A 14,931-nucleotide genomic window follows, 5' to 3' on the forward strand; every position below is an offset into this window, starting at 1 on the left:
GTATACACTAGCATACACCCCGTAACAAAAATTTCATTCAGTGAAAAGTCAACGGTGCGCGCTGCACCTAACTACACCGCAGAGACATATCCGAGTAGGTACTGAAGTGACAATGCATCGCAAAAATAGTAACCGGGAAACGAAGGCCGAACTGCTATCTGCATGCGCTGGCCTCCACAGCCACCGCTATAAAGTAAGCTATCACTCTCTGTCGTGCAGATATGCGGACGGAGTATCTATGCCCACTTGTAACACAAGCGTGCGCTATCTCTGTTTAACTTTTTCACTCAGCGTGGCATCTGTCCCTTTCCTATCTCATATATTCCCTTTTAACGCACCTCCTACAGTACGCGTGGTATGTATAGGCGTGCACAGATAATAAGGAGAAAGACTTTAATGGCTCATACTGCGTCCGTTAACAAAGCGTGTCACACGCGTTCAACTGGGGAACTAAAAAAGATAGAATAAAACCAATGATGCTTCAGATACAGGAGGAAAAAATGAACCTAGAAGCCAAGTTTGATTCAGCAGGATACGTTGTTGGGCGAGTGGGTTCAGGGTAGAGACAGGACGGGATTGCGCTCGTCCCGTCCTGTCTCTTCTCTCGTGGTCGTCCTTTTTGCGCACTTACCCTTCGCCAAGTTTGATGACTGTTGATTAATTAGTTAATTAATTATAAGCAAAAATGTATAAATTGCGTCGAAATAGCGCGGGCGTCGATACAGCCACGGGAACGGTGTGACGTCATGTCCACCGGAAGTCGTCACCATGGCATAGTGAAAATTGTCACATAATGGTCTGAAAGGCGTCGGATTTGTGCCAAATTAGATGGGAAAATGTGTAATTAAGCGCAAGTAACAAATAAGATCCTCGAAAGATGTACAATTTGGGTATCGATGTAGCCACGGGAACGGTTTGACGTCACATCCACCGGAAGTCGTCACGGCATAGTGTCCTCGGCTGTCGCCTCTCAACACTTTAGTTGCCAAATTGTCCTCGCAATTCTTTTCTGAAGCATAGGATAAACACTGAAAAGTCGAGTTGCCTCGCTGGTTCGAGGGGCAACCTGAGGCTGAGGAGTGTACTGACTCGCTCCATCCTCCACCCTCCTCGCGAAGCGTGCCTCTTTCACTTCCTTCTCTCAATCCCCCTCCATTAACCGCCGCGTCCACGCAAGAGGCTATGGGTCCGCGCCGGTCAATCTGCTGGAGGCGAAACGCAAAAGGCGCTCATATATGCTGTGCGATGTCAGTGCACGTTGAAGATCCCCAGCTGATCGAAATTATTCCGGAGGCCTCCACTACGGCACCTCTTTCTCTCTTTCTTCTTTCACTCCCACCTTCCTCCCTTCCCTTACGACGCGGCTCAGGTCACTCAGGTGCCCACCGAGATATGTGAGACAGTTATGCGCCATATACCTCAGTACAGTGGCGGTAGTAATGACAACGGCGATGTCGATGATACGTAAAAACATGTCGTGCGAGTCAGCTTATTCTAAGAGCAGAAAGTGTGCGAGACTTTTGATTGATTGATTGATTGATTGATTGATTGATTGATTGATTGATTGATTGATTGATTTCACGCTAAAATCGCAGTGGAGGGCTTCCGGTTAATTTTCATCGCACCAAAATCTCGGCACACGTAGTGCGTTTCTGCATTTGCGCTCTAGAAGAAGAATGCGTAACTAAGCCGTAGTGGGGTCTCAGCAAAGTCCCAGCATTCACGGTCGGCGGAAACCACTTCGAGAATCGTTCCATCGGTTCACGTCAGACGTGCCACAGCATGTGTGCGCGCGTGTGGGAGCATATGAGCAACGATATAAGGGCGCCGCCAGCGACGGAGTTCATTCTTGACGCAACACACGCGGGCTCTTGTAACCCGGCCCCGATTCACAATGTTGCCACACAAGTGTCCGCCGCGTCGAGCGAGATAAGGACACCACTCTCGACACGACGCCGATCACTTCCCGTGTCGCAATAAGCGTGTGTAACTTCCACGGAACCGCGATCCGCTCTGCGAGCGTCCACAAGAGGAAGGGCGATACTTCCGACCAGGAAGTGACGGAGACATATTCAAGACTACGCAGTTCCAAGCATTTCGGGAGCAGCGCAAAAAACGCAAGGAGACGAAACGCAGAGAAAATCAGAAACGACCGAAGAGGAGACAGGAACTGATCTCTTCTTTGTCCGTCTTTTCTACGCTGCTTGGGGGATGCTTGAACACCAGCACGACCACGTGGGTCGAGTCTGCTACACAACCCCGTGTCATCTCCCATCCATCGGCATCTCTCTCGTACGAGCGAGGAGGCCATGTTCCCGTCGCTTGCATCACCATGCGACACACACAGAAGAAGAAGCGCATAGTGTGCAAGATACTCTACGCTGGCGGCCGTGGGGTTCTGGTCTACGTCACTCACGCGCGGAGGGCTGGCGGTGGTCGCTCCGTCGAAGCCATTAAAGTCGACGCCCGCCGCGGCATCAGGTGCGGAAGAGTGGATAGCAAAGTGGGAACGCCGGCCATGTGTGTGCGTGTGCGATGCGATAGCGCTGCGGCGTCGGCATATGCGCTAGCGGCGTGTTAGCGCCCGGCCCTTCAGGTCCGCGGGGAGGTCTTTCTAGTTCGAGAAGTGGATGGGGAGGGTGATTTATATCGGCGGCCCCAAGCATCCGTCCGTCTGTGCGCTCCTCGAGGCCCGGCTGCTTGCGGGTGTGTGTTGTAGGTGTGACGCAACTGGCTCGATATACACCGCGCTTCGCTTCTGTATATATATAGCGCTCTCCCCTCCCTCGAGGGATCGGAAAATCGCTGCCATCGACGCTGCTGAAGGCTGATGGGGGTTCTAAGAATTATGAGCGATCGTAAAAGAACACCACTTCGTAGCCTTCCAAGCTGTTCCATGCACGCTTAGTGGTTTGCGATTAAAGTCACGTTGCTTCACGTGGATTAATGAGGGACGTCGTAGTGGGAGGACACCGAATTTCGAGACCACGGGCAGTTCTTTGACGTGCGCTAAAGTCGCACAGCGCACGGCTGTTCCTGTATTTCGGCTCCACCCAAACGCGTTGCCGGGAGCGGGAATCGATCCCGCGACCTTGAGATCAGCGGCCGAGCCCCAAAACCCCCGAGCCAACGCGGTTCCTCAACACACTCACGTCATGCTTAAAGTATTTTGTTCTCTCGAGCATTCCCCGTCATCATCATCATCCGAGTTCCTTCTAGTGTCTCGATCGATGAACTTCAGTCATTCCCGTTTCGCGGCAGTCACGGCCTCGTAGTCCAAGCAAAACTAATGAGTCACCCCTCCACCTAACTCAGGGTCGACTGCAACCATGTTTTCCTTCTCTTGATAACCAGTCTGACACGGGGGAGTAATTACACAGCATCCAAATGAGCGCGGCCATAGGGCTACAAAGGAATGCTATACAGAAGAAGTAAGACATGATGTTGGGCTAGTCGATGCATAGTGGTTGCCAAAAAAAAAAGAAATTGGCAGTGGTTTAGCTCTGGTTAAACCTGGAGGATTGCGAATGCAACGAGGAAAGAGAGAGGCGATGGAGAGCGCGCGGCAGCGGCGGCGGACCCGGCACACTAGCTATGAGCCGCTACTGCGCATGCGCAACTGGCGAGCGTGGCGGCGGCACCTCTGAATCACCCGCGCAGCGACGGCGGCGGCGCCCAGCTGTGCGCCGTGTGACGTCACTGCTCCTCGCGCATGCGCAATATGGCCATTCGTCAGCTCCGCGAAATGGCTCGGCGACTCGCGTAGTGTTGCTTTCGCAACAACAAAAAATAAACTGCGCGAAGATGACGGGACAAGAAGAGGCACGAAGACGCACACACAAAGCGCAGAACTTCCAACTGAATTTATTTTGTGAAAACAGGGCACTTATTAAGGCTACCAAAGCGACAAATAAGGTATACGCACAAAACATCGTGCTCAGTCCGAAGACAGTATCAACGGTGCCACAGAAGACTAATGGTAAGCCCGGATCTGCCCATCTAAGAATCAAATCTCTTCCCTTGATAGCGGCAATGAAGGCGAGCTGACACAGTTGTCGCTGTTTTTGGAGATGAAGTAAGCCTCGATAACCTCTTTAGGTTTTTGTTTTTGCCTTAGCAATAAATTGTTGTTTTCTCCAGATAAGGAAAACAATTTCTGCAGTCGCAGGTCTCACAGTGTATGGGTAGATTACTGCCTGTGCCCGTGATACAGAAGAGTCGCAGATGGAAGAAAAATTTCTCCTGCTTCGGGGATTGAACCCAGACCATCGCCTTTCCGGGGCAGTCACTCTGCCAACTGGGCAAACCAGCTGATCTAACTTGAAGGGAAACTACAGCACTTTTTTGTGAATTTCGCTATATTCAAGGATTGAAATTTATGTAGGCTGTAGGTAAAGCATGCCAAGTGTTTTTGCACTAGCATTCAAAATAGTGACGCAATCGGCGATTGAGTTTTGCGCTTCTTCTCAATGCACCGGACGAGTGCAGGGAAACTCAGCGTGACGTCACGGAAGGTATGATTTCAAATTACCGCTGTCGTCAGCCGCGCCCTGCCCTGACTCGTTAGATGCTGCCAAACAGCTCTCGGCAGGGTTTGCCTTCGCTGGCGTTGGTATTTTTCCTTCAAACCAGGCGTTTGTGCGTTGGAAATATACCGATACCTTCGATGACGTCATCATATGCGCCCCCCACTTGGCGTTGTGCGCTGTGGAGAAGCTTGAAGGGGGTTCGGATTTTAGTCTGCGATTACTTCACTATTTCAAGTGCTAGCCCATTTACTCCACCTGGGGGTTTACCCTAACGACACTGCATTGCCACTCTGGCATTGTAATGGGACTCCGGTTATAATCCGTACACAGCCCTGCCGCCTCACGAAAACATCCTTGCGTTCCTCGTTGAAGAGTGCAGGAATAAAGTGTACCTGGAGTGGCTAGTGACTCATTCGTTTATCTGCTATGTGGCTGACAGGTATCCTTCAGCGATCGAGTCGTAGGCGACAGAAGGAGCAGTTGGACGCCTCCAATCAGTGCCCCAAAGAGGCCGACTGCTTTCTTTCCGGCTCTTTCAACATTACCCTTGACGCTGTAGCTCGACAAAATTTGGCTTTTTCGACTAGTTACGTGCACTGGAGGGGTTGCTATTATTCCTGCACGCTTTCAAAAGCGCATGTATCTTGGCACGATGCAGCCAAACTTTGTCGAGCCACAGCAGCGAGGGTAACTGCGGTTTCGAAATTCTAAAAACTGATATGCATATTACCAACGACCGGCTACAAATATCTAATTGCAACTAGGCGCCTAACTCGACTAGTTAAAAAGTTAATTATTAAAAATTAGTTAACCAGCTTACTACCTAAGACCATTTACTGGTTTTCTGGTGTCCGCTAGTACTGGTAATACTATGCCGCAAAAGCCATACTTTTAACACAAAAAGCCTATTTTGAGCGTTCGCTGAAACACCCCGATATATATATATATATATATATATATATATATATATATATATATATATATATATATATATATATATATATATATATATCGATCGGTCTTCCGATCGAAACGTCGAGTAGAATAAATATGTTTCCTTTAACGAAGCGTATACTTCGCTATATATATATGTGTGTGTGTGTGTGTGTGTGTGTGTGTGTGTGTGTGTGTGTGTGTGTGTGTGTGTGTGTGTGTGTGTGTGTGTGTGTAAGTGTGTGTGTGGGGGGGGGGACTTCTAATAGGTTTTCCTTCTCCAACAGCTCGGTCGCTTTGCGTTTGGCTGCTGCTCCCAAAGGTCACGGGTTTCATTCCGGCCTCGGTGGCCGTATTTTGATGGAGGCGAAATACAAAGGTGCCCATATGCTGTGCGATGTCAGCGCACGTTAAAGAACCCCAGGTGGTCTAAATTCAGAGAGCCCCACTATACGGCGTTCCTCACATCCCACGTGTCGCCTCGTGATGCTAAATCAAGCAATTTGCAATTTACACTTTTTCTTCTTCAATGATCCGTTCATCGTGAACTGCCCATCGAACATTTCATACCACGTTTCCACAGAGGCTTCCAAGTTTCCAAGCTTCTTTCTAGTTTGCTTCTTACTTTTAATCCTTGGTAAATGCAACGATTCCCTTCCCCCTTGTTCTTTTTGTTTTCTTTTTCACAAATTGCAGCTTCCTATCAACGCTTTCACGTTTACGCGAACCTTCTATAGTGGATTTCTTATTATATACTACAGGCACTTATTGTATCCGTGCCTATAGCCACACTGAAGTGCCTCTCCTTCCAAAGGGCTGACTTAAAACCTGGAAAACGAACTGAGGCTGAAAAATGTCATGGGTTACCAAGGGTAGCCTTGGAAGAGGGACCCGTATGAAATCGAGCTCAAGGATTCTAATATCAGCGCTCTATTATCAGTCCAGTGTCCGCAATATGCCTGCAACTTCCTTCAATATCCAGGCGCTGCAACGCTGCCCCCGTGTGTCACATCGTGAAGGCTCGAGATAAAACGAGCCTATCTTGACAGTGTGACACACATCGCATATATCGCGTCACCGGACAGGTATGAACACGTCGTTGCTCAAGCCACGTGTTTTCTTCTCACTTCTTTCTCTCTCTTCCCACGCCCTTCGGCAGTGACTGCAAACACAGCCTCAGCTACTCTGCGCCCAGAGAAGCCTACGCTATGAGAGCACGCAATAAAAAGCTAAAAGAAAGCCGGAGAGCGCCGCTAAGGTGAGAGATAAGATACGGGCAGGAGAAAGAGATAAGACAGGAAGATAGAGATGTAGCTACATAGTAATACAGACACACACGAATGGACAGGAGACGAAAAAAAAAAGGAAACGATGACGGCGGTCCGTGAACTCGAAGCTTAAAGGCCGAGTCACACTGCGCAAACTGCAGGGCGCGAAAAACCTGTTGCTCGCTTTTTTTTATCATTTTTTTTTTCTGGGAGGCAGTGTGTGCGGCAGGAAGAGCCCCTTGGGCACGTATCGCCCCGATAAGCGGCTCAACTTTCCTTCAGCGTTTCTTCAGCGCTCCCGCAGACAGCCCCAGAGCGCCGCGTTTCTTATACAACTTTTTTATATTTGTTTTTTTTTTTCGAGTTCCGCCGGCGACAGGATGTGGGAGTTAGAACGGAGTTGCACTTTGGTTGCGCGGCCGCTCCATTCATCTGTTTTTTTTCTTTGGTAAGGCCGCAGTATTTATAAATAATAAATTAAGCGTGCGCACCGTGTCAGAAGAAAGCGCGCAATAGTACGCAGATATATTAGCCGACGCAGAGACAATAAATAATAATACTGCTTACGAGAAAAGACAAGAATCAGTAAACGCACGGTGGATGCTATAAACGCACCGTGAGGGAAAGGCTGAAGGAGGCCGTACGAGGAGAAAGAAAGAAAGGTGCAAATACATAGTTTTCACCGGCCGCCATCTCTGGGTCCGGAAAGCACAGGGAAAGCCTCGGCGTTTTCTTAACCCACCAATCACCAGCCGGCTCCAGCGTACATTATGGAAGCTAGCTACAGTACCCAAATATGGCGCCCGTGACGTCACGTGATCGATAAATCACGTGACGTCGTTTCGATGGAGGCGAAACGCAATTGGCGCCCGTGTGCTGTGCCACGGCTTCTTGATGCAAAGCTGTGTGATGTCAGTGCGCGTTTAGCATCCCAATGTAGTAGTTCTTTGCCGCCCCGCTAATTCAAATTCGTGACGTTAGTGACGACGGCGAGAGTTGTGGGTATGCTTCGTTTAATTTTCCACTTTTAGTTTCTTTCTTTTGTATCCGTCAGGCGTTAAAAGTGCAGTAGCGGTTGTGACATAAGTTATGTAACGATCAGACACGTAACCCTTCGTTTTCTGTTCTGTGCAGCAAATAATCTCACTTGACGTCACCGCAGTGTACCTGCGGAAACAGCCGGTGGCGGAGACACATGTTTTTCACCTCGTGCTGCTTACTAACTTACCCAAGCTCTGTTTTTGATCACAAAACAGTTCTGAATCGAGTATTCATTTTGTCCGGTTGCATCGCAATAATGCATGCAGCGACCGAATCGCCGCCGAGAAAAAACCCGCCACTCTGCTATAGTTGGCCCATTGCCAAGAAATGTCGGAGACTGCTGTCTCCCTCTCTCAACAATCGGTGTCAAAAACTTCCTCGCGCTGAGGCTCTCAACGTCAAGTGACCAGGGTACAAACCTCCGCAACTCAATAGCACGTTTTGTCAGGCAACGTTGTACCACGTGGTCAGCCCCCAGCACGCGCCAAGTGTCCATCAACGCAAGCAAGTTCACGTCCGTCTTTTCCAGCGACGATGAACAGAGTACCGCCGCACCCCTGGCGACAAAGAAGCCCATTGATCGCCGCGCCAGCATACCGACGGAACGGCTACAGCTGATGCGGGCCTTAAACTCGGCTCGCCCGTGTAGGCATCCATCGCTCCAGTTCATCGCGAGCGGACGGGCGGCCTCCCCGTCATGAGTCGTTTAGGCCTGCATTGTGCACGTAATTACGCCCGCGGCACAACGAGGGAGATGTGACGGCTAGATAAAGCACCCCGCTAAGTTTCGAGAACTGGCGAGGGCACTTGGATGTGTCTGTCTTCATTATCTCGCCCTCCGCGTTGTAATACTTGTTGAACAAAAAGTTTTGGTTTGGCACTGAAAGCGAGGAAACACTGTGGAACTCCGTTTAGTCGGAGACGGGCACAAAGAAGACAGGAACAGTGACTCGTGAACACGGGAGCCCTCTTTACGTTGTACGCGAGTTCCCGTTAAACCTTGTTCACAATGTCAACAAGGTTCTCGTGTGCCATCCGCAACGTCATCAAGATTTCTATTAGTTCGTTTATGGTTGGTGTTTCTGTCTTCTTTTCTGAGTGCGCCATACTTCCACGCTCTAACAAGTGCTCCCTGGGCGCCGCCATGTTGCTTGCTGCACTCTTGCGAGCACCTGGCGCCACAAGCGCTGGTATTTTGACGTGTGTGTGTACCCCATGAGAACCTCGGCGCGGAGTAAGTGGCAGCGCCGGAGATGGCTCTACATGCGCCAGCCTGCCATTTGTACCCCATTCGCACGAAAACCAGGAAACCTCGCATCCAGTTTCCAAATTTAAGTAAACTTCCTTTTGTGCTCGGTCAACAAGGATCGCGGGCTAGAAACACGAGCGACCCTACTTTCTTCATTCCTTCTGCCCGCCTTCTCCCGTTCATGGAGTCGACAAAGAATACTCAGGCCGACTGCCTTACGTCGCGAAACACATACGTACAAGTGGCCCCTATCACTCCCAAGTGGCCCAAATCCGTCTGAATTGTGTTCCGGGACACAAGACTCGAACTGTTTTGGCTTTTCTTTTTTTTTTTTTCATGTGTGTGTCAGCCACCGTCTCTCGCCAGTGTACTGTGCGATGTCAGTGCACGCCCAAGGTTACCCAAAACCGAAAATTAATACGGCGTTTCTCATAGCCCATGCGTCTCTTTGGGATGATGAACACCACACCATACTACACCATGCCATGCCACGCCAGAACATACCAAACTAAACCCAACCAAGCCATACTATACCATACCATTTTCAGTCGAGGGTGGCTCCTATCAGTGCTTTCGCATCGCCACAATCGAACAGCACGTATCAAGTTGCAATAAACAACCCGCGAGCTCAAATCAAGTCGTTTTGATTGATTGATTGATTGATTGATTGATTGATTGATTGATTGAGTGATTGATTGATTGATTCTCATTTTTTTACATGTAGTTGTCTGTGCCACGAGAGCCGTCTTAGTGGAGGGCTCCGGGCTAATTGGCGAGTTTCGACCACCTATAGGGTTGTTTAACGTGCACCCACACTGTATAGCGCACAGCTGCCTCTATGGGAGTACGGCCGGGATCCCACCACGCGGCCTTGAACTCGGAAGCCGAATGCCATAGCCTTTGTTTCGACAACGGCCTGAAATCGGAAGATAAGATACGCGAAATTGGAGTGGGATAAGACATTGCTTTTTTTTCCTCTCTCAGCGCACACAATCGGTGTTGTAATGGCGCACGAAATTGAGAACAGTGTACACAACCAGTGATAAATGAAAACGCCTTCGATCTAGTACACATCCGTAAACAGACCCGTAAGCAAGCCAAATGTGTTCGTCTACACAGCGGCTCTTGTCTGTTCGAAGGTTTTCAGTCAAGTTCGGGCACGCGGCCACAAAGTGGCGAGTTTTCCAGACAAAGTGTGTGTGTGTAGGGGGGGGGGGGGATGCATATATGGCGCCTCCTCAACTATTCCCGACAAAAAAAGGAATATTACACCGGCGCCGTTGTGAAAATAGTCTCGGATTAGTTTCCTAAAAAAACGTCGGCACGCACATGCGTTAGCTCTCTAATGAGGGAGATTTAATATATTTTTCAAATTTTAAATTTGCGGGGTCGACTAACATGGTCCTGACATAAAAAGCAAATACTTTGTAGCATTAAAGACGGTCAAATCTGACACCGTTATTTCATACGTGAGGTAATCATATTGAGATAATGCAAGATAAAGTAAAAATATATAACGCAACGTAAAATTTTCCCGAAATTCGCGACCCTTGTGTATACGATATTCCCGGTGCTAATAGCGGCTATATATGTCAACGCTGTGATGCGTCTAATAATGATAATTAATTTGTTGCAAAGGTAAACAACTGTACACTTGGTTTTTCAATATTTTCATCCCGTCGCGGTGGCTCAGTGGTTATGGCGTTCAGCTGCTGATCACAAGGTCGCGGGTTCGATCACGGCCACGGCAGCCATACTTCGAGGAAGCGAAACGTAAAGGGCGCTCGTGTGCTGTGTGACGTCAGAGCACGCTAAAGAACCCAAAGTGGTCTTCACTAATCCAGAGCTCTCTACTACGGCGTATACCTTATAGCCCATATGTCTCTCTCCGGGTCGTTAAGCCCCGAAATTTGTCATTTACAATTTCAAAACCTTCACTCATCTATAAAGTCTTGAGATGCTTCTTTAGAAAATACCTTGTCTTGTTTTCATCAGCCTTAAATACATTACTCCCTCATTGTGCTGCGATCTTGAAGAGGTGGTACCAATCACACAAAAGCATATACATGCAACGCATCTATAAACACTAATACGCCTATATGGGAGTAAAAAAGGGAGTAATCCGTTCTCTAGCGCATTCCCTTTTATGAAAGGGAGTGTGCTAGAGAACGGATTACTCCCTTTTTTTACTCCTTTCTATTTTAGAGTGTAGGAAGTTGGAATATGCATCCTTATATCGGTGTAAAGCGAAACAGTGTGATCAAAAGGCAAGGGATGTGAAGCAGGCAATGCCCGATTGGCTACCGTGCACGTGGAGAGGAGGATTTAAAGGTGCACTGAAGAGGAATCTGAAATCGTATTTTTTACTGCTGGAACTCGATCTACACGTTCCGAGCGTTCTTGGAAACTTCAAATTATTGCCCTGTGCGGCCGATTTCCCTAATTTAAATCGGATTAACGCCGGGCTCCCGCCTTTTTTAAACTCCCCGCAAACGGTGGGAGGAGTCGACCAACCTTTCACCCAGTCCCGTGGCGGCTTGCCGCTCTGCCATCGGCGGAGTGATACGTAGGGACCGGCGAAAGCAAAGAGCCCACGCGTATTTTCATTTCCGTGGGCCTAATTTTCAGCTCTTTAGTCTCTGACTAGGCCTATTTATTCACGGAAACCTAAAAGAAACAAAATAAAAGCGAAAGCAAAGTCGCCACGCGACTGCCTGAAAGACACTCCATGCGTTGGTCGACTCCTCCCACCGTACAAGGGAGAATTAAAAAAAAAAAGGCGGGAGCCGGACGTTAATCCGATTTAATTAGGGAAATCGGCCGCACAGGGCAATAAATCAGAGTTTCTAAGAATGCTGGGAACGTGTAGATCGAGTTCCCGTGGCAAAAAGACGAGTACAGATTCTCCTTCAGTGCACCTTTAAAGGGGCGAAAGACGGGAAAAAATGAAACTCAGTTCGCAGTATGGAACGTGTCCGTGTTGCTTTTTGGTCCGTAACAACTAAGGACACCCACATGCCCATAGTCTGGCACACTGATCTGTGTCAGCTAGATCGACGCTATAGAACGTCTAGACCACCACATAAAGCATGGAGCGACCTCTTTGTTTAGTCCTGTGATACGAGCGCTACATTTATCGTCTAAACAGGAAGGGAGTTAGGTTGGTTCACATTCGAGAAATGTAAACAGTGTGATTCGTCGACTCGTTTAAGCGGGAATCGCATGTAAGCGAAAAAAAGAGCGACGCGACAAGGCGGAGCGACGAAGGCGATCATGGTTCGCTCTGTCGCGTACTGGCATGGAGGAAGGAAAGAACATGCGTACTGGGGAAGACGCATGCACGCGACAGCGCGAAACCGACAGCAACGCGAAACGGCGACAGCGCTCAGTGTTGCTGGCATAGCACACCGCAAAGGTATTCGCAAATGCAACAACAGTAAAAAGAAATGCAAGAATTTAAACCGGCCGCCGATAAACCCGCCACAAGACAAAAGCCTGTACCGTATTTCTGTGAAATAGTATAATTCTAGTTCTGCATGCATGCTTTCCTTGTCAGGCAAATCTGCTACGCTGCAACGCGCATTTTCTAGCGAACGATAAATCGCTCGACGACAGCTAAGACCACATGCATGAAATATAAATGAGCGCTTTCACTTCGTAAATATCCAGTCTGCGTACGGAATCAGTTAGCAGTCAATGAAACCAACTGAATGAAATTGTTTACAAAACTGTCATGTGCACCTACGGCTTCTGCAACTCGGCGCCAAGCCGCATCACAATGGCTGCGATGTTTATAGTACCTGTGCTGCAGGTCCTAAAGGACATGCGCTCGCACTCGACGGCGTCAATAAGGCGCTCATTGAAGTTTTGGTTGGCCATCGTTCTGTAGGAAGCGCGAATACGCGGCGATCGCAATGCAACGCTTCAAAACAAAACAAAAAAAAGCACGCGAAATGACCGGCAGTGACGTACGCTGAGCGTTCATGCTATTGGCTGATCGCGCATGCACCTCCGGGCGAACGAGCGAAATTTTCTATTTCGGCAGATCCGAGCGATGAGCCAAGAGACACATTTTTTTTTTTTATGGGGTTTAACGTCCCAAAGCGACTAAGGCTATGAGAGACGCCGTAGTGGAGGGCTCCGGAAATTTCGACCACCTGGGGTTCTTTAACGTGCACTGACATCGCACAGTACACGGGCCTCGAATTTCTCCTCCAAAGAAATTCAACCGCCGCTGCCGGGATCGAACCTGCGTCTTTCGGGCCAGCAGCCGAGCACCATAGCCACTGAGCCACCGCGGCGGCCCAAGCGACACACATTTCTGTTCGCGCGAAATCTTCGCGCGACGCGTGTCGCCGTCGCGTTCGCGTGAGTTTTCGCGTACATGCAACTCAACGCCGAAATGTTGAAAATTCACCAATCAATTATTTGCCTCATATTTCTTTTCATTCTTTTCCGTGTACTACTAGGTACAACCAAAAAAAAAATGAAGAAAGGTTTCAGAGTGCCTTAAGCCTCTTAAAACTAGAAAAACTTTCCACAATCAAAAGCTCTCCTCAAATCCCGTTTTCGCATATATTAACAGACGTAAACACGACTTTCTTTTTCCCCCGGTAAAGAGAAAATTCGGATTTCTTTGACCCTAACTGGTCTTGATGCTCACGATTTTGTGGCAGAATTGAATCGTCGCTCTTCTTATTCCATAGTGTTTTTCGTCTTGCCACTTGTTCCCTGGCATTTCTGACACTCCTTGAACTTTCTTCCGTGCATATTTGAGACGTTACGTGACAACTCCTGTGTGGGCCACAGCATTCGCCAGCAATTCCTAAAGTAAAGAAAGCTGCGATTTATTTAAATCGCACTGTACTTTATACGAGTGCACCAGGAGTGTACAACAAACTTATCTACGGCGGAACATCCGAACGCTTTCTAAGCTAAACTAATTACCGATGCGTTCAAGCCGAGGCCGCCCAGTCCACCCGTGATTAAAAAAAAAAAAAACACTGAATATGCATAAATTTTCCAGGCCACAATTACTTTGCAGCCATATATGCAATGACTGCTAAGATGGAAACGAAGACAACGACGGGTTTCAAGCCAGTTTCACGCGCGAAAGCCTTCTCAGTCAGACCAATCGTGCTGACGAAAGAAAATTTACGATTCAAAATAATGTGATGTCATTGTACAGACGTTATCACCATTGTACTGTCCTCTGAGGCGGAAAAAAAATGACGAAACTGCATCACACTCCCGCCAGCATAAATTAGCTCTATCTACATATAGTCTGCCCACTATAGACTTGCGAGTTGCATGTGCACAGTCCGTCGTCTCAACAATTCGAGAACAGATTCTCGATTTCGATCCAGCTGTTCACTCTACCTGCGTCAGATCGTCTACAGCGTTGCTCCGCCAGGGGCCTGTTGCTTCCCCAGTAAGTCGTGTTCGCCACGCGCACATACAACAGGCAATCACGAGCACGCCTTACGTATTACATCAGGCCGGAATTAAACACAAACACCGTCTATGAAAAAAAACAGAACCTCCTGGACTTTTACGTCACCCTTTAGTAAGCGACTAGCTCGACCGTGTTTACACGTGCTATAAATGCCCTCAGAAGAGTACATTGGTCAAATCGTTACAAACTGATCAGAAGAGAACAGCTTTGGGCATGTTGATAGGTCACACTCAAAAGAAACCATTGCGCGCAAAAGGGGACTTGTCCGTGTCTACTCTCTCGTCTCATCTTCTGCGCTCTATGGTTTCTTTTTAGGAAAAAATTGGTGTCGGGATAGACATCCCAGGGCTACCACTAGGAGTATTACTAATAATGCTAACCGAATTTCATTCATGTCGAAAGGTCCAGAGAGCTGAGCTAAAAAGCCTCATGAGCAAGAGCTTGACAGTGCAATAG

At 48.5% G+C, this 14,931-nt stretch overlaps 1 protein-coding gene across 2 annotated transcripts in view; it reads right to left on the bottom strand.

The window, feature by feature from the left end:
• The window catches only part of wb (wing blister), a 148,764-nt gene that overhangs the window by 116,117 nt on the left and 17,716 nt on the right, over positions 1-14,931 (bottom strand). The window lies entirely within an intron of this gene.

The sequence above is a fragment of the Amblyomma mixtum genome, chromosome 7, assembly GCF_055824585.1.
Source record: "Amblyomma mixtum isolate Tamu chromosome 7, ASM5582458v1, whole genome shotgun sequence".
Classification (NCBI taxonomy): domain Eukaryota; kingdom Metazoa; phylum Arthropoda; class Arachnida; order Ixodida; family Ixodidae; genus Amblyomma; species Amblyomma mixtum.